Genomic DNA, 25,306 nt, shown 5'->3' with positions numbered 1-25,306 from the left:
AGACATGTTTGTCCAAACCTGGGGGAGAAGGTTGTGACTGGAATCTGGTGGGCACAGGCCAGGAATGCTGCCAAACCTCGTACCATGCACAGGGCAGCGCCCCGCAGCTCCACCGCAAAGAACTGCCAGGTCAAAATTTCTGTAAGTAGTGCCCAAGTGGAGAAACCCTGAATTAGAAGTTCTTGGCGATTTAGAGACTGAGACTGATAAATAACCAAACTCCAGAAATGTGCAATACAGGGCACCATGCAGGTGCTGCGGACAGCGCATGCTCTTTGAAGTGGCGCACCCCCAACCAGCAGCGTAAGCATCACGCAGGAAATTGATTAGAAAAGCACATCTTAGGCCTCGCCCCAGTCCTGCTGAATCAGAACCTCTGGGGGCGTAGTTACCAACTCCTGCACATTCCAGGTCCGAGCAGTAGGTGGCAGCAAATCCTATGACATTATTGTAACACCTGATAAAAGCTGTAAAGTTGCTCCAAATCAAGTGGCAACAAAATTGGGTGCTAGAGAACTTTTGCACTGGACGGCAGTTAGTGCCAGCTTTCTAATTTTAGGAAAGTTAGGGAGAAAAAACATGGTTTGAAGTCATTCAAGATTCCTTCTTAGTCATGTAGCGTTTCCAGGGTTTTGAAATTGTTCAGTTATAAGTTATGTTACAAAGGCAGTCTCCAACAAAGCATTTAGTGAGTAATTCAGTTTGTAGTATTCTTCTAAAACACTTCTCACCCTACAAAGTCCCAAGACTATGAGAACAAATCATTTCTACTGTCCCTAGGCACCTGTGGGCCAAGCATTTGACCTGAATGGATCCTTGGCCCCTAGTCTACATATGAACCAGATCTGGTGAATGATGATATCTCAGGTTTCCTTGGATCTTCTGTCAGGCAGATACAATTAAATTAGTTTTGCAAACCTTAAGGGTAAGAGAGTGTATTCTAGTGCAGATAATTTTCCATTTCAGCCACAAGGGGGCATGCTCCACTATGCCATGGACGTCTATGGTGTAAAGGCGCCGAAGGGTGAGTCACCTGTGAGTAAAGGACAGCTGGAAGGGACTGTTACTTTTTTCCTTAAAGTGGCTGAGTGATGTCGCTTTGAGGTTAGACCTCAGCCTTGGACTCTAGGGCAGGGTTTCTCAAAGTGTGACCCCCATCCCTCAGCAGCAGCAGCTGATGGGAAGTTGTTAGAAAAGCAGATTCTTGGACCCATCCCAGGCCAGCTGAACCAGACCTCTAGGGGTAGGTCCCAGCAATCCCTGTTTTAATGAGCGTCGTCTCTTTCCCCTGCCCCTCAGGTGGTGGTGATGATGCAGGCTCAAGCTTGAGAACCACTCCTCGCTGGCCCAGAGCATCCTCCCAGTTATTGGCCGGGACGCAAAACCACGTTGCTATCTGATCTCATCACACTTCTGCCAAGCGGTGAAATCTAAGAGCCATGCTCTCGATGCCCAACATCTTATTCAGGTCATTCACCTGAGAACACCCGAGGACACTGAGGTCACTCTGCAGGAACCTGTGCAGTCCCTGAGCTCTGAGGGGGATAAAGGAATGCTGAGTAAGGTGTCAGCCCTCACGAGCCTCCAGTCTCCTGTGGAAGGTGGGATTGCCCCAGGGGACCAAAGCCCAGGGGGGCTGAATGGTGTGGTTCTGATCGCAGGTGGAAGCACCCGGACTGTGACATTCCCTTCCTGGCCTTGCCCTTCCTGTCTGCTCCAGCCTTTGCCTCTCCCTCCTGCTCAGCTGCCCAGCCTAGGTTTGCTCTCGTTCTCTCTTCCTTTCCCCTAACTGCCCACATCTCTTGTCTCATTTCCCCCACCCCATTCTGGTTATGTTTTAATTCACAAACACCCAGGGATAGATCCAGCAAAAACGGGGACCCCAGACAGCAGGAGGACAGGAGAGAACTGAGTGGGAAAGGACAGATTTCTGTTCAGGGGAAAGACTGAGAACACCCAGCCACACTTGCATAATCGTTGCTCCTGTCCCTGGCGCTGTGCAAGTCTGCGGAAGGAACATGACTCTGTGGGCTGCAGAGGGGAGAGAAACTCATGAGGATGACTGGATGTGAGCTAAGGCTCACCAGGGGAGTGGCTTCAGGTGGGCAGAAGAGAGGGAGAGGCCCCATAGCAGGGACAAGCTGGGGAGTGAGGGGAGCATCAGGCAACCTGTCGGGGGTGTAATGGGGAGCCATGGGAAGTGAGGCTGGTGGATCCCCAGATGGAGGAAGTGACAAGAGTTTGAGTTCGATGATGGACGTACTGGGGAGATACAGTAGTTTCTTGAACAGAAAACTGTGCATAAGAATACACTACATTGGCATTGTAAAGATGTTATCTATGGCAGGGGTTCATGAGTTCAAACTCCTCCAGAGTGAAGCAGGCCAGGTACACTCAGTCATGTGGAGCGGCTGGGGCGAGCTGGAAACCATGTGTCCACTTTAGAGTGGCAGGTACCTCAGAAATCCGGACAGTTGTTGCCATGAGGGATAGAAGCCCAGAACTACCAAATCTTCCCGTTTCTCCAGAGAAATCAGAACTCTGGCTTTCTTTTTCTTAACAGGAAGTTGCTTCATGTTTAAATATGGCAGCTTCTTAGATATTTTAGAACCCGGGCCTCTGGTTGGTCACTTCGGCTCTGCATTTTTTAATCTGACCTGGGCGTTTGTACCATACTTTCAAAATGCTATTCCTATTTGTTTCTATGAAATCTACTTATTAGGAACAAAAATAAGTATAACGCTAACCAAACATTAACAATGTACTGTTTTAAAGACTTTACGTGGATTATTCCATTCAGTCCTCACACAACCCTGTAAGGTTAGTTATTGCCATGTTATAAATAAGACAGCCAAGGCTGCAGATCACATGGTGAGCAAGCGGCGGAGCCAGGACTCAAACCCAGGTGGGCAGGCTCCCGAGCCACGCACTTAACCTGTACATTATATTCTTTCCTGTGTAGTTCAGTTACCGCATTTCAGTCATGCTTTTCCCTCTTCCAAGTAGGAGTGATATTCGTGAGGCTGCGTTTACCTTCTCGTGTAAAAGACCAGATTCGCTTTTCTTACCGCCCGTGCCTCGGTACGTGGGGCAATGGAGTCTGTTCTGGGTGGGCTGACAGGCGTCTGTTGAGCAACCACGCTGTGCCATGGGCTGTGCTGGCCGCCTGTCGTCCAGCTTCAAGAGACCGTTTTACTAGGGGGTGCTGACAAATAGAAGTGCACGATGTCGGCCTATTATGGGATATCATGTGGGGATAAGAGCATCTTTAGCATGCAGCACGATCGTACAGTGGAGTCTCACACGTGTGGGAGCAGTATCATGGGGGCTAAGTGTCAAAGAACTCTGGGGAACACCACAATTCAAGAGTCCAATCCTTGAACTGGAGGGCAGAAGGAACTGGGGGAATTGGAGGGCAGAAGGAAGGTCAGGAGAGTGGTGACAAGGCACCCAGGGGACTCAGGGGACAGCAGGGTTGACTCTACTCAAGAGGGCGAATACATAGGAAGAGGGGCCAGTGCCTGAGGAGGCAGAGTTGAAAGGCTGAGGGAAGACCCATGGAGATAGTCCAGGCCTGTTTGTAGAGAGAGTGTCTGGGAAGAACCAACTGAAAGGCAGGAAAAGGGCCGTTCCTCAGCTCAGCCTGGCACATGGGCAGGCTGCTGTACCTCTGACTGTGGGACCCTTGCCTCTTTGATCCTCAGTTTCCTCATCTGGAAGATGGAGTCTCTCACTCCTGCAGTCTGGTGAGCACTGTGTAAGATGCCTGGCCCAGGGTAATCACTCAGCCCATGTGAGTTATTATCATCATTGTAGGCAGTTAGTAAATGTTTGTTGATGAATGAAGGAGCAATGATGTAAGCGACCACAGTGATACCCAGTGGGGGTGAGTGATCAGGGCAGGAGCTTGAGCTTGAGACTGGCCCATGATTCCATTTGTCTTCTGAGGACTGGGAAATAAGGATTATATTAGTTTGAATGGGACTTCAGCTTTATCATAAACTCCAAACAAAGCCATCTGGTACCCCTGAGAAGCAGCCCGCCTGACAGACAAGTCTGATCAACAGTCCTGCAGGTGAAATCAGCTGTCATTTATTGCTGAGGCTGCTGATTTTCTCCAGAGGGTTTGTCTGCACTCAGGCAAATATAGCATTTCTGTAGGTGACATCACTCCCTGCAGGTGCAGACAGCCCCGCCAGCAGAATGCTCTCTCCTGGGCAGCTGCAGCAACCTGGCACCTGGCATGGAGGAGCCCATCTGGTGCTACACAGCCGCTCGGGATGCTTGCCAGCCACGCTGGTTTCCAGTGATTGGTAGATACAACTGCTGCCCTTGCTCACAGGTAACATGGAGCAGGACAGTCTCCCGGCCAGGTGGGTAGCTCCAGATGACCTTGGGGATTCCCACTGGACCCAGGAAAAGAGAGAAAAGCTCTGTAAAATGATTACAATCATGCTTTCCATTTCTGTAGTCACTTTTGTTTAAGGATCTCAGCTGTCGGGGTACATGTGAGTTTTTCTCCAGGGTTTCTGTGCCAGCAGCAGTGCCTTGATTTTCAGGCAGTGATGCAGTTCCCTGGAGGAAGGAACCTCGAAAGGAATGTATGGCTAATTTATTTTCTTCAAAAGAAAAAAGATAGATGGTAGTGGGTCCCAAACTTAGCTGTGTGCTGGATTCCTCAGTGGGATAGGGCACACTCAGGGCTGCAAGTTCTGAATCGGTAGGAGAGTGGCAAGACCCAGACACCTGTGTGCTTAAACAGCTCCTTACGCCTGTATCCAATCACCTGGGGTACTTGTTTAAAAATATAGGTTCTTCAGCCCAACCCCAGACTCACTACATAGGCAGCCATAGGGTGTGACCGGCTTCATTTTTAACAGGTGATGTAACTGCAGTGGATCCAGAACACATATATGTTTGGGAACGGTTGCATAAAGGATTCTGATGCACCCTGATACTCGGGAAGCCTCTGCTCTACAATGAGTAAGCTTGAATTTTTGTTCGCACACCCTAGATGTTTTTTTCCCTGACTCAACTAGATTTCCCTCAGCAATTGAGCAAGGTGTTGGCCCACAGAACACAAAGAAGCAAAGAAAGTAGAAAAGGGATGTAATCTGAGGCCACAGTGAGTCTGAGGCCAGTAAATGTGATGGAAAAACACCAGGGCTGCTTGCCTTGACTGTGACAAAGCTTCGGAGGACCCGCGGGGGTGTCTAAAACCTGAAAACTGTTGACACTGCACAGTTCTCTGGGGCAAGGACTGGTTGTAGTCACCAACCCCCTCCCTGCTGCTTCTAAACGTGCACAGCCCCTTGACTGCTCTTGGCCTGGGAAACATGGACCCCAGAGGTCAGATACCCACCCTGGCCTCAGCCTGCAGGGTGAGACCTCGAGGGAATAGAGGGGCTCAATGCACACGCCTGTGCAGCGTGTCAGGACAGGCTCTGCTGCCAGCCCCACGGAGCCTCCTGTGTTCTGTGTCTTATGTCCTGTGTCCCCTCTCCCGATGGCCAGCGTGAGCAGTGTGAGTCCCTGGGGAGCCAGAGCAGAGCCAATTCTCTACAAACCCAGCCGGCCAGACAATGGCCACTCTGTTCCCGCATTTGCAGGCACCCAGGCAGTTAACCCAGAAACCCCTGTGCCCTTTGAGGGCAGGCAAATTTTAAAGCTCTCCTTGCAACTTTGGCCCTGCATATCATGGGCTGAGGAGGTACAGTTTCCTCCCCAAAGCACAGCTTTTCCATACTCTTTGACCATGAGGCCTTTAAGAGGGTCTTTTTTTCTTCCTCTGCTGCAGCTGATGCTCTTGTGAGAGTTTATAGATCTTCAGAAAAATTCTCCCAGAAACTCCTGTGACAAGGGGAGCCTATGTCCACCCAGGGATATGGTTGGGAAACACTCAGTGTCCTACTCTGTCCCCAAGACAACCAGAGATCAAATGGCCTTACCAAAAGTTTAGAAACTGGAGTCAGTTAAAGTATTTGTTTTAAACTCTTTTCATTATACTCAATATCATTGCAAAAATTAGGACAGCTTACCAAAATGCACACAATATATCTCAATTGGAGGAACAGAAGCGAAGAGAAAATAAAGGAGAGAAAACCAGGCAGAAGTTTTTGTATACATTTCCTGGGGTACTTATTAAAGATAGCACAGACTTGGTTCTGAGCCTTTTAGCAAGAAGTGACCCATCTGAAAGGGAACCCAAATATCCTCAATTCTGCCACCCTTTCCTTTATTAAACAGTCTTTCATTTACTGAGCTTCTGCTATGTGCCAGGCACTGTCACAGGCACCGAGGATTGAGACGCACGGAAAAACTAAGCCCCTGTCTTCATGGAGCTTACTTTGCAGCTGAGGGAGGTAAAGAGTATACAGGTGAACAGTGAAAGGTAGGATGTACTATGTCAGGTGATGCTAAGTACTTACAGAAAAAATGAACAGTGTGCAGAGGTCTATCTCTTTTAGAAAGATAGGGTGGTGCTCGGAGGGACTGATGCTTGCCTGCCACCTCAGCCGTGAGGAAGTGAGCCACCTGGATGTGCGGGGGAATAGTTTAGGCACAGAGGGCTGTGTGTGCAAAGGCCACAAAGCCGGAAGGCAACTGGTGTGTCTGAGAAACTTCCAAGAGTTCAGTGGGGCCTTCGCTCAGTGAGGGGAAGTGGAGAGAGGAGTGGCCCCTCTGGGGAGGAGACGAGGTCAGGAGGAGAATGGGACCTCACGTGGCTGGAAGACTTGGATTCCTCCTCCGAGTGAAATGGGCAGCCTCTGAATGTTGAGCAGAGAGGAGATCTGATTGCAAAAAATGACTCTGATTACTGTATGGAAAACGGGCTGGGGGGTGGTGGGGCGTTTTGTTAGTTTGCTCAGGCTACCCTCACTAAAATCCACGATGGGTGACTTAAACAGAAATGTATTCTGTCACAGTTATGGAGGCTAGAAGTCTATGATCAAGCTGTCGGCAGGTTTGGTTTCTTCTGAGGCCTCTCTCCTTGGCGAGCAGAGGGCTGCCTTCGCCGTGTGTCCTCACGTGGTCTTTCCTCCATGCGTGCACATCCCTGGTGTCTCTCTGTGTGTCCAAATTTCCTCCTCGTGTAAGGACACTGGTCCGACTGCATCAGGGTACACCTCAATGACCTCATTTTAACATAATTACCTCTTACAGGGCCATTTCTCCAAATCCACTCGCATTCTGAGTCCTTGGGGGTTAGAGCTTCAACACACGAATTTGGAGGAAACACAATTCAGCCCATAAGGGGGCAGAGCAGTTAGGGGACTAGCAAGAGTTGATTGTGGCTTGGAACAGAGTGATAGATGTGCAAGTGTGAGAAGTGGTCAGAGTCTACAAATAACTTCAACATAGAATAGGATTCATTGATGGATTGGATGGAGGGTGTGAAGAGAGAAAAGAGCCAAGGATGTCTCCAACTTTTTTTGCCCTGAGCAACTGGAGGCGTGGTGTTTATTGAAATGGGGGAAACTATGGGAGGAGGAAGCTGGGGGCTGAGATCAAGGAGTTCAGTTTGGGACATGTTAATTTTGAGATGCCTGTTACGCATCCAGGTGGAAATGTCAGCTGGCCAGTAGGATATACCAGTCTGGGCTTTAGGGAAGAGGTTTATTGACATATAATTATTCTTTCTCTTTTTATAATAGCTTTATTGAGATAATATTCACATACAATAAAATTCACCCTTCTAAAGAGTACAATTTGGGAATTTTAGTTTAGTCACATGGTTGTGCAACTATCTCTACTAATTTTAAAACATCTTTATCACCCCAGAAAGAAATCCCACACCCATTAGCAATCTCTCCCCATCTCTTTCTCCTCCCAAGCCCTTGGCAACCACTGATCTTTCTCTCTCATACATTTGCCTGTTCTGGATATTTCATAAAAATGGAATCATATGATATGTGGCTTTTTGTATCTGACTTCTTTCACTGAGCATAATGTTTTTAGGGTCGATCCATGAGTATTAATACTTCATTTCTTTTTGAAGGTCAAATACTATCCTATTACATGGGTATGTCATGTTTTATTTATTCATCAGTAGATAGATATTTGGGTTGATTTTGCTTTCTGGCTATTATGAATAATTCTGCTATGAACATTCATGTATAGACTTTGTGTGAACACACATTTTCAGTTCTTTTGAGCATATGCTTAGGAGTCTAATGCTAGGTCACAGGGTAACTCTTAGAATTTGAGGAACCTCAAAACTGTTTTTCTAAAGCAGCTGCACCATATTACATTCCCACCAGCAATGTATGAGGATTCCAATTTTTCCAGATACTCAGTAACCCTTGTTATTGTCTGTCTTTTTATTATAGCCATTCTGTGACATAAAGTGGTATCTTATTGTGGTTTTCATTTGCATTTCCTGGAAAGCTAAGGCTATTGAGAATTTTTCATGTTGTGCTATTGGTTATTTGTATATCATTTTTAGAAATACATCTATTCAAAATTTTGCCTATTTTTAATTGGGTTGTTTGTTTTTTATTGCTGAGTTCTAAGAGTTCTTTACATATATTCTGGATACAAGTCCCTAGCTTATGTATGATTCATAGGTCTTCTATATTCTGTGGGTTGCCTTTTCCTTTCTTGATGATATTCTTTGAATCACAAAAGTTTTAATTTTGATGAACTGACATATATATTTGAGGGCCATCAACATATAGATGTTATTTTAAGCCACCAGATGCCATTAGCTCCACTAGGAAGTTAGCTTAATTACAAATGGAAGTGTCCAAGGACTGAATCCAAGGTTGCCTGTCATTCACAGGTCCAAGACATGAGAAAATACCAGCAAAAGAGACTAATAAGGAATCCATTGCCACCTGCCCTCTTCTCGCAGGTTTGGAGTGCTTATCCCTTTCCAGGGTGGCCACAAAAATTCAAAATTCTTATTTGTTTCTTAAGCAGTGCAGTTCTGGTCCTTTGTGTCAGTTCTCTTCAAGGCCAGTCAGGCTCCAGGGTCCTTTCCCATTTCAATGGAGTTCTTTTTCTCCCAGGCGCCTACTCAGATGACCTGCTGGCCTCTGCCCATAAATCTATTCTCATCACAGACCACTTTTTTCTTGCTCACAAAATGTATGACCACACGTATCACTTGCAGCTCCACCCACTGGAAACGTTGCCTGTCTCCATCTCACCCATGTAAGACCACCCCTGGATGTGGCTGTCATGCAGCCACCATCCATTTTTGCCTGGCATCCAGCACCCAAGCCAACCCATCCATAAACGAAGCTAGGGCTTCTTCCACCTCCAGCTGCTCTCAAGGACACCCTATGTGGCTTAGGTGCGAGCTGGGGGAGGGACACTTGTGCAACTGTGGTAGCTGACCTAGGAGTCTGCTCTCTCACCTTCTGCAGCTTGTCCCAAAGACACCATTTCCTTCTCACCATGTCCTGCTGCTGAGCTCACCCAGCTCTGTGACTCGGTGGATCTGACAGAACCCAGCTCATAATAGGCATTTGCAGACATGTGATCACTTTGTACCCAATGGTCAAGTGTTCTATCTCTACCAGGGCCCGGTAACATATCAAGGGTTGTTTCTCTAAAGGTGTATGCTTGTCTGCTGGCCATTGCATGGCCTTGATCTAGAATCCTGGGACTGCACCATGATTCTCCCACTGGGTTTTACCCCAGTTTGACTTTTACTTTAGAGGGGACATTCTGGTACATCTCTGACTATTGGACCCCTAATAACTTCACAGTGGCCATGGCTGGTCCCCGAGTGTTCAAAGCATTTATGCCCTACCCTGTGAGGTGCACTTATCTTACCAGGCTGCCAGTATCTGGCCACCTCTTGCTCATCCTTTCTGATCAGCCTTATTTCATCAATATAAAGGATCAGTGTGACACTCTGCGGGATGTCCGGGTGGTATAGATCTCTCTGGACTATGTTACGACAGGAAGTGAGAGCGTTAGAAGAGCATGGAAGCAAAATTAAATAAGTGTTGTTGGTTTCACAATCATGTGAACTGTTTCTGATCTTCTTTTCAATTAAAAATAGAACATACGTTTCCTGAATGAAGAGCCACATACCATCTACCTTAGGCCTTATTCATCTCCAATAGCAAAAGCACCACACCCAGCTCAGCAGCTGCACAGGACCACCAGGAGGCTGAGTGGCAGTCATCTATGGTCTCTCTCCAGACCCATCTGGTCTCTGCGGGGGGTCTGGTTGGCAAATTGAATGAGGATTCAGTAAGACCACCACCTCTGCATCATTTAGCTTTTTAATGGTGATACTAATCTTTTCCATCCCTCCAGGATGCAGTACTTTCCATTTACAATCCTGGCCCGGAGGGAGGCAGCAGCTTCAGAGGTTTTCTCCACTATGATAGCTCTTCCACCAAAGGCCAAGACTTTTCTTTTGAGATGACTTCTTTCTCTTAAGGATTTACCTACGGCTTCAGCTAACAGGTTCTGGATCTGAAAATAGACTTCATCCAGCAACGGAGTGGGGATCATGACTTTGTATTGGGGCAGTTGCCTTCAGTTTCTTGCTCCTCTAGTCTTGCTTTTACTTTTACTTTTTCTTTCTTTCTTCCTTTTTATTTATTTATTTTTTTGTTATAGACATCGAACATCATGCCTTCTAAGTCTCTTATGTTCTGGGCACACAATAGGCATTTATTAAACACTCAACTTTATGCTTGAGTTTTCACCACCTGTAAAATACCCACCAGTGTTTCCCAAACTTCAGTCATTTCCCCATTTCCTTTGCATATTGCTGCACCATCTGTAGGATTTTTTTTTCAGTATTTTTATGTCCATTGATCACCTTTGTTTTACTTGATTTTTAAAAATAATCTATTTATTATGTCACTGCCACAACATTAAACAGAATGGAATGGTAAACTTAATTTATAACTAATTTTTAAAATGTCCATGTGTCACCTAAAGACTTCTCCTATGTCACCTATGAGACAGGACATTGATGTTGGAGCTTTACTTGGAAGGGGCTGTAGCAGAGGCTGTCAGTGCCTTTTGGACCTTACTGCTTCCTTGTGCTCTTGCCCCTTCCACTGTTGGGATCTGCACCTTTGTTCCTGAGAACTGTTTCCAGAAGGCCTCTCTGCCCTGCTCTGCAGGCTGCCACGGCATTCACATCCCTGAGAGTAGCCTTGACCAGTGGCTGATGGGAACTGGTGTGGAAACAGTCAGGTGCCTCATCCCTCTGGTGGGATACTTCTGAGGTGTGTCTTTCACATGCTTTCCCAGAGGCTCTGTAGAGTTAAGTTCCAGTCACTCACATAGTTGCTGGCTTACCAACACACCCCTGTTGGCTGCCCTCCTCTTCCTCTGTCACCTTCCCAACCCTTCATCAGCGTCCCCGTACCTCCCACTTAAGCTAGTTGCTCTCAAATCTTTGTTTCCATGTCTGCTTCTGGGGGAGCCCAAACCAAGTTAGGGGCTGCTTGCAAGTCAAGGGACGATGGTCATTTTGACACTTTCCAGGTGAGGTTTGCATGATGTGTGCTCTATTTAACTGTGCACTGTCTGTGCAGATTTACCAAATCATGAATGGGAACAAGTGCAACCACACTTGGCAAATAGTTTTTCCAGGTCACATTTTTCTACTGAAGTAAGAATTTGAAATATTTTACAGAAAGAAAAGTTGAACCAAATCTAAACAGTTTACTATAGTAATGGCTCTTTCCAATGCACACAAGTAAACACGAGGCAAAGGTTTTATTTGGATGTGGCTTCCAGTGGAGAAAAGTCAGCATGCTTAAGTCCTGGAGTTATTAAGCAGAGAAGTTGGTTATAAATGCAAATAATTACTTTGAGAGAATAATTGGAGATATTCACCAAGTAGTACTATCATCACTATATATGATATAGTGAGACTTCAGGGAGAGAAAGGAAGGGACTGAACCTGCAACCCTGTGCCCTGACCAGGAATCAAACTGGTGACCTTTCAGTATACGGGACGATGCTCCAACCAACTGATCCACACTGGCTGGGCCCCACATCCTTTCATTTAATTGAACTTCCTCTATGAAGGCTATGCCATGCCTTGGCCAGGTGGCTCAGCTGATTGGAGCATTGTCCCATACACCAAGAGGTTGCTGGGAGGCAACCAATTGATGTCTGTCTGTCTTTGTCTGTCTGTCTTTCTCTTTCAAATCAATTAAAAAAAAAAAAAAAGGCATGCCATGCCATTGTCTCTGGCAAAAACTTAGTCCAGGGAATGAAAAAACAATAAAAACTACTTGGATTAAAAGGGCAAGTTTATTCTGCTTTGTTGCTCTGGATGCTTGACTTATTTTCTACTTTGTCTCTTCAGAAATTCCAACATTAGTGTAGTTCCTTTGAAAGACTCCTACTTGCTTACTTGACATTCAGATTGTTCTTTCAGCCCTTGGTGGGGCTGCTACTGGTGGAATTCATTGGTCACCACAAAAATCTAGTTGTGCAGACTTCTAGGTGCTGGGAATATGGTGATGAGCAAAGGAGAACATGACTCAGAATTATGCAGCTTATAGACTAGTGAGAAATTTAAGCCATTAATCAAACAAACAAATAATTATAAAGTATAAGTGCTATGAAGGAAGAAGATAGTATGTTTTGAGAGAGAAATCAAGGAAGTACTTATTTGTATGAAGATTATCAATTGGAGGTAGTGTTCAGTTAGAAGTAACAGAAACCTGATGAATAGTAGTTTAATCAGTTTCTTCCCCTAGGGTGATGAGAAGTATAAAAGTAAGCAGACCAGGGTTGATATTGCAGCTTTGCAATGTCATCAGGGCCTTAGGTTCCTCCTAACTTTCTGATCTGTCATCATTAGAGTACAGTCCTTGATCTCTTGCCCAGTGGAAGTCTGGGAGAATACCATTTATTAGGCACAGAAGGAGGGCCCAATACAAATGGCACTAGCTTGCTGGCCAGTTGAATTGGCCTCCCTCTTACGGAAATTTCCTGCAAGTACAATCTAACAGCTTCTGCTCATACCTTATTGGCTTGTACTGTGTCACATGGCCACCCCAGTTACAAGGGAGGCTAGGAAATGTAGTGTGCTACTGCGAACTTCACCAACAAAATCACAACAGCATATTAAGGAAGAAAGGAGAATGGATTCTGGATAGGTAACTTGCAATCTCTGCCTCAGATTAAGTATAGGAAAAAGCTCCTGTTACCAGGCCAAGGTCCTCCTGCCCAGTTCCATGAAAACAGAATGAGACTGAGTTTTGTAAAGCAGACAGAAACTTTATCCTTTGATCAAGGAATGGAGTAGAGTGAGCTCATGCTCTGAGGGCACCTTCTCCCCAGTTGGTGAGGAGCCTCCTTTCTTTATAGGCTGTGGTATGAAATGATTAAATTCTTTTAAGCACGTGTAGTTATTCTGTTGCACTTGGCCCTTTTGCTCCATCACCATCTTGGTTTTTGCAGTCAGCACCTTGGTCTTTGCTCTTGGCATTTTGGTCTTTGTGCTGGGCACCTTGGTCTTTGCAGTCAGGACCTTGATCTTTGCAGTCAGTTCCTTGATCTTTGCACTTGGCACCTTGGTCTTTGCGCTCGGCACATTGGTCTGCAGTCAGGACTTTGGTCTTTGCGGTCAGGAATCCTTTCAGTTCCTGTAAGCAAGCATAGATTCTGACAGTTTAGGTATTGAGAAATATTATGGTCTTTTAGATAACAGCCCAGTGACACTCCTTTGAGGAAGTAACATCTAAACTAAGACCTAAAAATGAAGGCGGATCACCTTCAGTAGTGGAGAGATATTCCAGGAAGAGAGACCAGCAATGTATGAAAAAGGGAAAGAAGGGGAGGTGGAAAAGAGCTTAATTTTCCAGGCTGAGCATCCCATGATGAGCAAGGTGAGAGCATTCTAGCCCATTTCTGATTTCCCATTGAAAGGTACAAGGACTACAGTCAAATAATAAAAGAATGATGAGCAGAAATAGTGAATTATTTTTCTCAGAAATAGAACATTCTGCGCATATCACCATGTCTCCATGACTCATCCCTCCCAAATGTCTTCAATTTTGAGCACTTGGTACTTGTTCCGCTGGAAGTATGAAATGGTGGTCCCTCTTCCGGCCAAACTCCTGGTCATCTTTGTTCTGGACTTTGAAAAAAGAAATCCTGTTTCCTGTCCTGTTTCCTGGCTACAGCCTCTGGTTCTGCCCACTTCTTGATGTCTCACAGTGTCTACTTCCACCTCAAGCTCTCTAACAGGCCCATAGATCACTTTTCTCTTCCACAGTTGCCAGTTAGTTATACAGACATATCACAGTGGAAAATAACTTCTCTCCTTCTGTGGGTCTTTCTTCTTTCTCTTGGATCACTTTTTTTTTTTTTTTTTCTCCTTAGGTTAGTTTCCCAGACTCTCCCTGAAAATGCAGAAAGAACCTAAGCAGGTGTTGAGGACCTGGTTCTCCTGGGGAATAGACTGGAGCAACGTTGGTTCAAGACCAGAAATGATGCAATCAGGTCGCCGGCAACAAAATGAAGACGAGGAACGCTCCCGGGTTTTCTCTGCTGGGTGTGGAGACTGAGCTGTAACACAGTGGCCAGGAGGGGGCGTAAAGGGCGCCTCGTCTAAGAGAACAGCTCTAGGTTTTTATAAATCCTTCCATTTCTAGGCTGGCTGATCTTACGCCAGTTATTTGGCTGCTGTAAGTCCCCCCCACCCCCCGAGTAAAGAAGATAATAGTTCCTAGCTAATCGTGTTCTTGGGAGGATTAAATAAAACGATAGCCATAGTGTGCTTGTCATAGTGCCACATAGAAAGCACCCAGCAAATGATCATCATTACTACTAGATTTAGACCATGTGTGTTTTTTAATTAAAATAATGAATAATATTTTCCATTCCAGCTTTGAAAAAGGAAGACCACTGATTCCTTCATGGAGAGGCTGGCTTGGGGCTAGGTGACATGTGTGAGATTGGCATCAACCCCAAGCCTGACCTCCATGGAGACTTGAAGGACAGATCATGAATTTCTTAGAGTGAGGGCTACTTGGGAGGGATGATATACCCGAAAGTGTTCTCCGTTTGAGGTCAGCCCCAGCTGTCCAGCCCACCTGGGAAGTGCCTGAGGATGAGGGACAGACAGCCTGCTCTGGGTTCTCCCCAGGGTGTCCGTGGGTGAGTCCATCAGCCCGAGGAGAATTCCAGCTGGGAATACAGATTTAGGAATCCTGTTTCTCACTCTGATGATGTTAGAGGGATCTCTCTCTGAATCTTTCCAGCAGTCTGTTAAAACGATTCTGACTGTGACTGTAATTCAGAGGTTCATTCCCTATCCTGCTAAACCACTAGCTTGTAGAAATTTACTGTTGACCAAGAAGAGAGGATTCAGGCATGGCACCACGAGTGGGTCTGTTATACATGCATTTATATCTTTGTTTTATCAGAACAGGATAGGCTAAGTTATGCTGTAGAAACCAACAGCCCTAAAGCCTCGGTGGCTTAAAACAACAAAAGGTTACTTTGTTTATACTGCACATCCAGATCAACTGTCCCTGGCAGGGAGAAAGGGGACACATAACATCATATTCCAATTCTTCTAGTCTACTGCCCATGTCCCAGTGGCTCAAGCAGGTTCTGTAGCCACACCTAACTTAAGCAAAGGGTTCTCTTGTCACTGTTAGAATTTTTCCCATCAAAATGGGTTGGGTGTCTTGAACATTTTAAATCACCTGGCTTGAAACTATAAAGGACTGATCAATGATCTAATTGAAAGAGGCAGGCTGGGGAGTCTGCTAAAAGTCTCTTTTGAGAAAGCAGTCATATTTCATCTGCACACTATATTCAAAATCAAACCTGTTCTGTGTCTTACATTTGAGCCTTAATATAGAAACAAAGTGTAGGCCATCAAACAGTCAAGGTATGTGCAATAACAATGGTGATTTTTTGTTAAAACGATCTTTGTAATAATAATAGATTTAGTTTATTGAACCTCTTCTGAGGGAGAGCTCAGGACAGAAGTGTCATGATAAATAAGCCTATGTAGCTTTGTTGCCTGAGTTCCGATTAATTCTCCTTATAATTTAGAAGTTGAGAGAGTAATCTGTGTGGTTGAAGGATGACTTCAGATCAGCTTGTCATTTTAAAACACTAATAACACACTGGACTTTTTGCCTGTTTTGAATTTAATGTGTAAGTGAATTAGCAGAGTTATCTCTATAAGCTATGGTTTTCTGTCTGCCTATCACGTGCCTAGCACTGGGCTAAGCATTCTATGCACGTGATGACATTTTTCCATATCCCTAACAACAGGCTGAGTATTCACAGTATTCTGCCCATGGTCACTTGGCCGGTACATGGCACAGCCAAAGTCTGATTTTGGGTTTGCCTGAATCTAGAGGCCAGATTCTGAACCAAGAGCAGTGAATGAATGAGACCCAACTAGGGAACCCAGTAGACCTGGCAGGAAATTGTGATTGGTGTGTAAATTCTTATTTGGCTGTCTTCTGCATTTGAGGAAATGAGGCACAAAAGGAATCCACCTAAGTATTTACAGTGGGTTTTTAGTAAACAAAGATTAGTTCCAGTTCTGAAAGTAATAAAACAACGTTATGCTTCCCATCCTCAATGGAGAGCATGGTAGCAGGATTTGAGCATTTTGTGAGCTAATTGGCCCTGGGAAAAGCATGACTGGTACTTCAGCCTTTTAGCTTGTACCTCCCCTATCATATTTTTAGAAACTTCACTTTTCATAAACTCAAGCCAAAGCATGACTGTGTCTAAAAGATGAAATAACTCTTTAGGAAGAGAAAGAGCTGCCCAGGATCCCAAGATCAGAAATATCTGATGATGTTTAAAGGCTTGGCCAAATGTCAAAGCTGGCTGGGTTTTCTAGAGACATGTGAAATTTTCATTTCCTAGGAGGAGACTTCCTGACACTAACCCTTCTATCTCCTAACCCTGAGATGGTTCCTAAGTCTGAGGACCCTACAAGATAATCATTGGCTCCACAAGCATTTTTAAAGCACCTTTTCTATGCCAGACATGTGTGGTGATACCGTAGTGGACGAAACAGTTCTTGCCCTCAAGGAGCTTATAGCCTAGTCAGGGAAACAGAACATGACATGGGCAGTGAGGTCAGTTGCCATTTTATTTGAGATTCAATGACACATTTAATATTTTTTACAGTGACGCCTTGGACTAAGCAAGTGCTTTCCATTTAAGGCAATGGGATACAGTGGAAGGAAGACTTGGGGACAGATGGAGAGATGCAGATAATAAGTTATTAAGTGATTCCATCACTTGGTAGCCCTTTTACTTAACCTCACTGAGCTCAGTTTCCCCTCTGTAAAATGGGGATAATAATACTGACTTTGAAGGGCCAATGTAAGGATTAAATGAAGTAACATATGTAAAGCATCTGACATCATGCCTGGGTCACAGAAGTGCTCAGTAACTGTTAGCTAGATGTCAACAAAGGCAAGAAATAATGAGATGGGGGTAGAAGTAAGAGGCTGTTGAGAGGAAAGAGTTCGATCATTAAAGCTATTTTCTCTGTAATAGTCACCACTTAAAATATATATTTAGGTATAATCTCCAGCCCTCTTTTGAATGCTTAAAGAATAGGTCTTTTCTTAAATTTGTGTGTATAGGGTGAGATACAGCTTACGGGGAGGTGGTTTAATCTGAACTCAAACACTTTTGCCTTTTCCTTTATCTCTTGTCTTTTTCTTTTCCGAGGTCCAGAGCAATGAACTTCATTTAGAGAAAGAGTATTCACCCAAAGCCTGTTTCTGTTTGAGATATTTCACCAGGAAAGTGAATAATCACTTATCCTACTGAGGAATTTTCACTGTTACTACTGGAACCAAGATATTATTATTAAACTGTTGACTTCCCATACAGTGATTATCCATAATTACTTTACAAGAATGGAAGCTATGCCTTCATTATTATATAGAACACAAAGATCACAATTCTATAACTCTTTGGTGGCAAGCAACAGAACCAACTCTGTCTCACTTAAGCAAAAGAAACATTATTAAAAGGCTATGGATTTGCTCACAATCCCAAGAAAAAGCTGAAAACTAGGTTTCAGAAAACATAGGAACCTGGATAGCTCAGGAAGCAGGAACTAATAGATGTTTGGGATCACCCTTGCCAGTTGAATCAACTTCATTTATATTAAGTCTCTGCTTCACTTGTCTTAAGATATAATTTCCCGAAAGAGAAAATATGGTTGCCCAAACTTGGGCCTTGGCCCATTGGTACATCAGAGCACCTTGACTGATATGCCAACCAAGCCTATCTGCAATGGGAAAGGGGTAGTTAGTTTCTAGAGGGAAACTGGGGTACTACCACCAGAAAGAGGGCTAGTTAATGGGAAAGTGACAAGAGTTCTGTACTGTAGAGGGCTTCTAACATAGAGATGTAATGGAAAAATCATTACCATGCTACTTAATGGGGAAACTGAGGAACTGAATAAAAGTAGTTTGCCCGGGGGGGTCACATTTAATGCCAGAAATGAAACTTTCTGACTTCTACCACTAAATGGGATTATTTTCCTTTATTCTGCCCAGCTTGCTAAAGCAGTGGTTCAGAGACCTGACAATGTGTCAGAATTACCTGTGGAACTTGTTAAAAATAGAGGAGCTGGGTTTGGCATGGAGCTGGTGCGTCTGTATTTTTAATAAGCTTCTCATTTAATTCTGTTTACAACCAACTTGGAGGCCCACAACACCAAGTTTCCATATGATCCAATATAGAAAGAGAACATTGTAGAACTAAAAATGGGACAAAGTGAATTTAGGGACAAGATATGGGTCTGGTGGTGAAAATTTTTTGAGGTCCAGTTAGTGTTAGCTGTCTTCATTCTTTGAGGTTTAGGGAGTGTGAAAACAGGGAGAACTCTTTCTGTTTACGATAAGCCTGAGCCAAGTGGATCGGAGGGGTAGGCTGTTGACCTAGGAAGCCCTTGGAGTTGAGCCCTGCAAGAAACAGGGCTGGGGCCCTGTAGGGCTATCCTGACCATCTGTGGGGCTGAAAGGGAAGGATCAGATTATGTGGGTAGATTACCCAAGTGTTAAGATCTGGAACACAGAAAAGGGTTGGGAAACAGGCCTGAGCTGGCACAGACAGAAAAGGGATCTGTTACCTTTATCTTTCTGCCTCATCACAACTGGTGACAGGCCACCTTAAGTCTCCTAACCAACTTGGAACATGGAAGAGCCACATTCCTCTACTTTTCACCCGGCTACTTCTATCCATCCTTCAGGTCCTTGCTTAAATATCACCTCTTCAGAGAGGCCTTCCAGACCCTCCAGTCTCAACAAGGTCCCTTGCTGTCTTATGGACCCCTGTTGTTTCCCAGGGCCAGATGCATGGGCTTGCAACCTGTGCAATCACACAGGGTCCTGCACTTGGAAGGACTCCATGCTTGGTTTAATGTTCTGCTATTGCCATCTTGAAATTTTTAATAATTTTTGAACGAGGGGCTCTCCATTTTCATTTTGTACTGAGTTATGCAGATTATATATCTGGTCCTGTTCTTTCCCTTCTTTAAACTTTTAGTAGACCTGACATCTAGCTTCGTGTCTGCCACTATAGTAAAAGCTTGATAAATATTAAGTGTAATAATTTAAAGTTATTGTTATTTAACAATGTTTGACATATCTTAAAAAGCATATTCATATGGTTCAACCTAAAATATTCTGGATGAATGGGTGAATGAATGACTAAATGAATGATGATGGGAAGAAAGATCCCATGAACACAGTGGGTTGCTGATCCAATATCCACTTATCTACTTCCTCCCTATTTTCTTCCTTCTTGTTTTCCTTCCACCAGTTTTTATCAGGTGTCCATCCGTTCCTGAGTGACTCAGAGGTGGAGACTCCATCCCTAATTCCAGGGTAGATTCGATCAGCCTACATATTGTTTCTCCTAAAAACAGTCTTCTTCTCTGAACATTGTCAGGTTTGAGTGAGAGTCCTGGAGCTACTGCAGCCATTTCACTGAGAGCCTGGTGATGAGACCAGCCCAAAGCAAAGAACAGAGCCAAAGGAACTGCAGAAAAGCAGTACCAGGACATATTGTAGGTGAACCCTGTTCTACCTCTGCATCTACTTTTTATTATGTGAGGTAATAAAATTTCTGTGTTGTTTGTTATGGTTATCTATTGCTATGAAACAATTATCCCAAAATGGAGTGGCTTAAGACAGTATTAATTTTATTATATTTCACAATTTTGTGGTCCAGGAAACGAGCAGGGCTCAATGAGGTGATTCCTTTGTCACATTAACTGAGGTTACTCAATGGTGTTCAGCTGGCTAATGGGCTGGTCTGAAGAGTCTAAGATGGCTTCCCAAACATATTGGGCATCTTGGTGGTGATGGCTGAAGTCCAGGCTCCGCTGGGACCTTTAACCAGAGCGTGTCCATGTGGCCTCTCCAGCATGGCTATCTCAAGGTGGTCAGACTTCTTACACAGGAAGTGCAGGGCTCCCAGAGAGAGTGTCCCAGGAGGCAAGAAATAGAAGCTGCCGTCATTTTCAGGGCCAAGTCTGTACAGACACAGAATCACTTCTGCCATATTCTATAGGGCAGAGTAGGCACAAAGCTTACCCATACTCAAGAGGAGATAACATAGTTTCTACCTCTTGATGGGAAAAGTATCAAAGAGTTTAAGGCTATCATTAATCCTCTACATTATGTAAGTCAACTGGAAACAGGTTTTCTGTTATTTGAAGGCAACATTATTCAGAATAATTAAATAACTTATTTTGCAAAAATCTAAGGTTATCTTAAGCCTGGGAAGATATTTCTTCCTGTTCCTCTAAGATGGGGGTCTGTAAACTCTTTATACAAAGGGCCAGACAGTAAATATTTTAGGTCTTAGAGACCACACAGTCTCTGTTGCAACTACTCAACTCAACCAATAAAGCATGAAACCAGCCACGGAAATATATATATTATACATGGGTGAGCAAGTCTGTATACCAATAAAAATTTATTTATAGTCACTGAAATTTGAATTTCATGTAATTTTCCTGCACCATGAAATATTCTTCTTTTTTCCCCCAAACATTTAAATATGCAAAAGCCATTCTTAGCTTTTGGGCTATACAAAGGAAGGAAGCAGACTGGGTTTGGCTCACTGGGCTATATTTTACCAACCATGACTCTAACACATCAAGCTTGCTCCAAGTTTAGGGCCATTGCATGTGCTGACCTTCTATCTGGAATACTCCTTTCCAAGATCTTCACGTGGCTTGTACCTTCTCTTCAACTGGCTTTTAACTCAGATATTGCCTCCTTAGAACAGAATTCTCTGGTCACTGTACCTGAAATTGTACCCCCTACTCTGAAACACTATTCCCTTATATTTTCTCGGTAGCACCTCTCACTTTCTGAAACTTTGCTCATTTACTTGTATATGTGTTTATTTGCTGCCTCTTTTCTACCTTTGCTAGAGTAGAATCTGAATGTGTCAGAGACCTTGCCTTAGTCTTCTTTGTATGCCATTACCTAGCACAGTGCCTGGCAGGTAATAGATACTCAATAAAATATTTGTTGAATTTGAGTTGAATGGTTACAATTTAATTCTCTGGGGCTTGACAAGAACACAGAAGGCTACTGAATTTATTGTTGTAGAATGAAAGGAAGGTAATAAAAGCAGAGGAATGAGACTGAGTTGGGATGTTCGCTCAGAGCAGCTTCCATCCCTCTGTTATCTTCCTGTGTTTCAGGCAAAAGCTGAAGGAGAAAGGCTTCTCCTCTTGTATAATTCTGACAGTAGTGTTTTCTTCTCTTGGCAGCTATGAACGACTTACTTTGCCTGTTTGGAGGCAGGAACAGGGAAACAACCTTATTTGAGGAGGGAGAGCATCATCGTGGTGGTAGTGAAATCGTGTTTGGAAGCTAGATTTCTCTTGGCCATTAAGGTTCCATTTCCCAGAAATTTCCAAGGTTTCTGGGGGGAAATGGCAAAGGTTGTGGGTGGCATGGCAACGATAGAGATGCCAGAGTTGAAAGTAACATCAGGCTGAACTTGTCATCAGGATGGAGGGAGGCAAAAGCAGCAGCAGGTGTAGCAGTTGGGACAAGAAGGCTTGGGCTTGAACAGGCTGTACTGGCGGTGCTGGGTGGTGGCCAGAGCCCAACCGTTTGGCATTGCGCTTTCCAAGCCTAGGGACAGAAGTGGCTTCGGTCCAGTCCTGTCTCTAGTTATTAAAACAAACACATCACAGCGTAGAAATAGCCTGCCGTAGGTGAATACAATAAACAGGAAGTGTCCATGGGAAGCAGTGAGGGACACAGCCTAGTGGACCTGGGAAGTTAGAAGTTTGTGAGTTCACAGAGTACAGGTAAGGACTAGAGCTCTGGGACAGAGAGAGCACAAAGTAGAAACTGAGGGTGAGGCTGATAGGGAAGGTGAGAAGAGGTTGACCTGAAAATGCTGGGAGTGTAGTGTGGATCGCATTCATAGGTTAGCTGGGCTAAGAAGTGACTATGACTTTTGTCAACTGGTGTTTGTTGGCACCAGTTCAATGCCAACAAGAATCCCCAGTTCGGGGCATGGTGAAAAAGGAAACTTGATTCAGTGCGAAACAGCTCAATTGTGATACAGAACGGCTGTGAAAACAGCATGGCTAAGAGGCAGCCCTGGGGCCAGGCTTCTCTCTGGCTAGACAGCTCTGCTCTGCTCTTCGCCAGTTGGCTCTGCTCTATTCTGCGCCAGTGGTCTGCTTTGTGCTGTGCTGGTCTGCTCTGTGCTGTGCCAGTCTGCTCTGGGTTGTGCTGGTCCGCTCCGCTCTGCAAGATGGCATTTCAGCTGAGACAGGGAGACACAGTTTTCAATCTTCCTTGGAAAGGGAAAGTGTGCTCTCAGAGCCAGAGGGGAGCTGGTTTACCTGGATTCAAGTCCCTGCCCTTGGCCCCTGATTGGTCTGTCCTCATGCAGATAAGGACTCCAAATCCTTGCAGTTTGATTGGTTCAAAAGGCACTGTCCTGATTGGTGAGAATAGAGCCATTCCAGTTGCTCAGAACTGCACAGCTCTGACTGGATAGCGAAAGCCTCAGTCCTGTTGGTTGAAATAGGATTCCAGGATCTCCTGTATAAGGGCTGACTCAGGTGGCAGAAACAGTGCAGGCAGGCAGTTCAATGCAGGCCTTTCCCTGAAGTGCAGTTTGTGTGAGAGGCCCTGTGTAGAAATGGCTGCTAGGTTCTGTTTTTTTTTTTTTTTTTCTTTTTAAAAATTTGAGCCTAGTTAATCACCAGGATCCCTTCTTAGTAGGTGTCTTCTTTCTCAGAGTTCCCACTTTGGACAGTTGATTTCCTCTTGGTGGATGAAGCAGAAAAATAGAGATGGAATTATTATGTCTCTCGTCTGGACTTCTTGGTTCCAAGTGGTGGAAAAGCTAACTAAATGTGGTCAAAGCTTAAAAAGGGAATTTATTGGCTCACATAATTGAGAAGTGTGGCAATATGCTAGCTTCAGGTATGGTCAAGTCTAGGATCTCACATAATGTCTTCAATACTTGGTCTCTCTCCTTTCTTAGCTCTTGTTTCCTCTGCATTAGCAAATTAGATAGGTTTTCTTCATGATATAGTGGCTCATATTAGCTCCTGGTGTATATCCATCCAGCTTCAAGTTCAACAAAGAGTACCTTTGGCCTAATTGCTCTAGCAGATCTAATTATTCTATCTTGTTGTCTCTGATTGGGTCATGAGTCTGGTTCCTTTTAAAGGGTGAGATGCCTATGTGGATATACAGGTTCTGGGGTTCAGAACAGAGGTCAGCACTGACTGGTGTGGCTCAGGTGATTGGGAGTTGTTTGGCAAAGGGAAAGGTCACTGGTTCCTTTCCCAGTCAGGACACATGGCTGGGTTGCAGTTTGGTCCCTAGTCAGGATGCGTATGAGAGGCAACAGATTGACGTTACTCTCTCACGTCAATGTTTCTTTCCCTCTCTTTCTCTCTCCCTTCCCTTCTCTCTAAAAATAAACAAATAAAATCTAAAAAAAAAAAAAAAAAATGAATAGAGGTCAAAGCTAGAATAGATATTTGTATGTTGTTGGTTTGTAGAGGGCATTTGCAGCCATGAGGCAAGTTGAAGTCATCTATGAAGTGTGTTTGAATAGAGATTTGAGAACCAGTCTGGGATGGTCCAGTGTTCAAAGGTTGGGAAAATGAGGAGGAATCAGCAAAGGAAACTGAGCAGGAGGGAAGAGTGAGAAAGCAGACCCAAGAGGTGGTATGTGGTGGTGACCCAGAGGCCATGTGAAAAAAGATACTGCGCCTAAAGTAAGAAACAACCTACCAAATTCTAATCTACCTCAGGTCTCAGTGGATAGTGTGTTTCTACATGTGTATTTGTGTGTGTGTATGTATGTGGAAAATTTTTTGGCCTGAGGTCAGCTACCATACATTCCCTTTGTTTCTCCCCTAAAAATTCTGAGTTCATGTGGTCCAGGACTTCAGTTCTGGGTCTGTGGTTACAAATTTCACTAGTTCTCTTTTCTTCTTGTGGCAGCTGCAGGATCAGTTCACTTTCCTTTCTACACTTTGAAGGAAAGCCTGAAGCACTCAACATCTGCCAGGACTTCCAACCATCCATCCATCCATCCATTCATCCAGAGATAGTACTGGGAGTTTACAATGTGTAGGCACTATTCTAGGCACTGAGGATACGACCACCTAGTTCCAGCACCATCCTTGCCAACAGGGAGCTTGCATTCTCGTGGATTGGGGTGGAGGAGAGGGAGACTGTGTGTGTGTGTGGGTCACAAACAAAGTAACTTCAGTTTGTTATGTCTGCACTGAAGAAAACAATCAGGGGTCTAAGATATAGAATAACAATGGAGACTGAGAGGAGTAAGTACTTACATGGGGAGGACAGGGAGCTTCTCTGAAGAGTTAGATTCTGATGTCCCCAAAGTAACCAGCAAATCCTTTTCTTTTTAGAGACCTGAATTGAACCTATGTTTCAGTTCCTAGAAATCCCCAGGCTCTTGGTTTCCTCCTGGCTTACCCAAACAATGGAGGAAACCCACCTCCAGTTCTATCTTCACATGAGCACCTACCTTTACAATTTACAGTATTAATTTGAAAAATCAGTCCTTGAACAGATTTATCTAACATTGCTAGAGGAAGCAAAGGATTATAAAGATGGACTTTATCAAAGTTCATCTTCCAACAACATGGTTAATTATCATTTAATTTAGCTAACATATTTTGGAGGGGAAGAATTATTAATTACAGTGCAGACACTGGTTTAAATAAGCATTGTATGTGCATCTTATCATTTAATCTTCACAACAGCCCTGTAAGGTACTATTAATCATCCAATTTTACACTTAAAAAAGCCTGAGGCTTAGAGAG

General features: G+C 44.4%; 1 long non-coding RNA gene across 3 annotated transcripts in view; it reads left to right on the top strand.

The window, feature by feature from the left end:
- LOC150000609 (uncharacterized) overlaps positions 1-14,717 on the top strand; it is a 42,989-nt gene extending 28,272 nt beyond the window's left edge. For all 3 annotated transcript variants that reach the window (XR_016513293.1, XR_016513294.1, XR_016513292.1), the window contains exons 3-4: positions 1,300-1,501; positions 14,326-14,717. This is a non-coding gene — a long non-coding RNA (uncharacterized LOC150000609). The remainder of the gene's footprint in view (positions 1-1,299; positions 1,502-14,325) is intronic.
- The last annotated feature ends 10,589 nt before the right edge of the window (positions 14,718-25,306 follow it).

Source organism: Furipterus horrens, unplaced genomic scaffold (genome assembly GCF_987537825.1).
Source record: "Furipterus horrens unplaced genomic scaffold, mFurHor1.1.pri manual_scaffold_10, whole genome shotgun sequence".
In the NCBI taxonomy this organism is placed as follows: Eukaryota; Metazoa; Chordata; class Mammalia; order Chiroptera; family Furipteridae; genus Furipterus; species Furipterus horrens.
The sequence above is the reverse complement of the archived record's forward strand: the minus strand, read 5'-3'. Positions and strand labels throughout refer to the sequence as shown.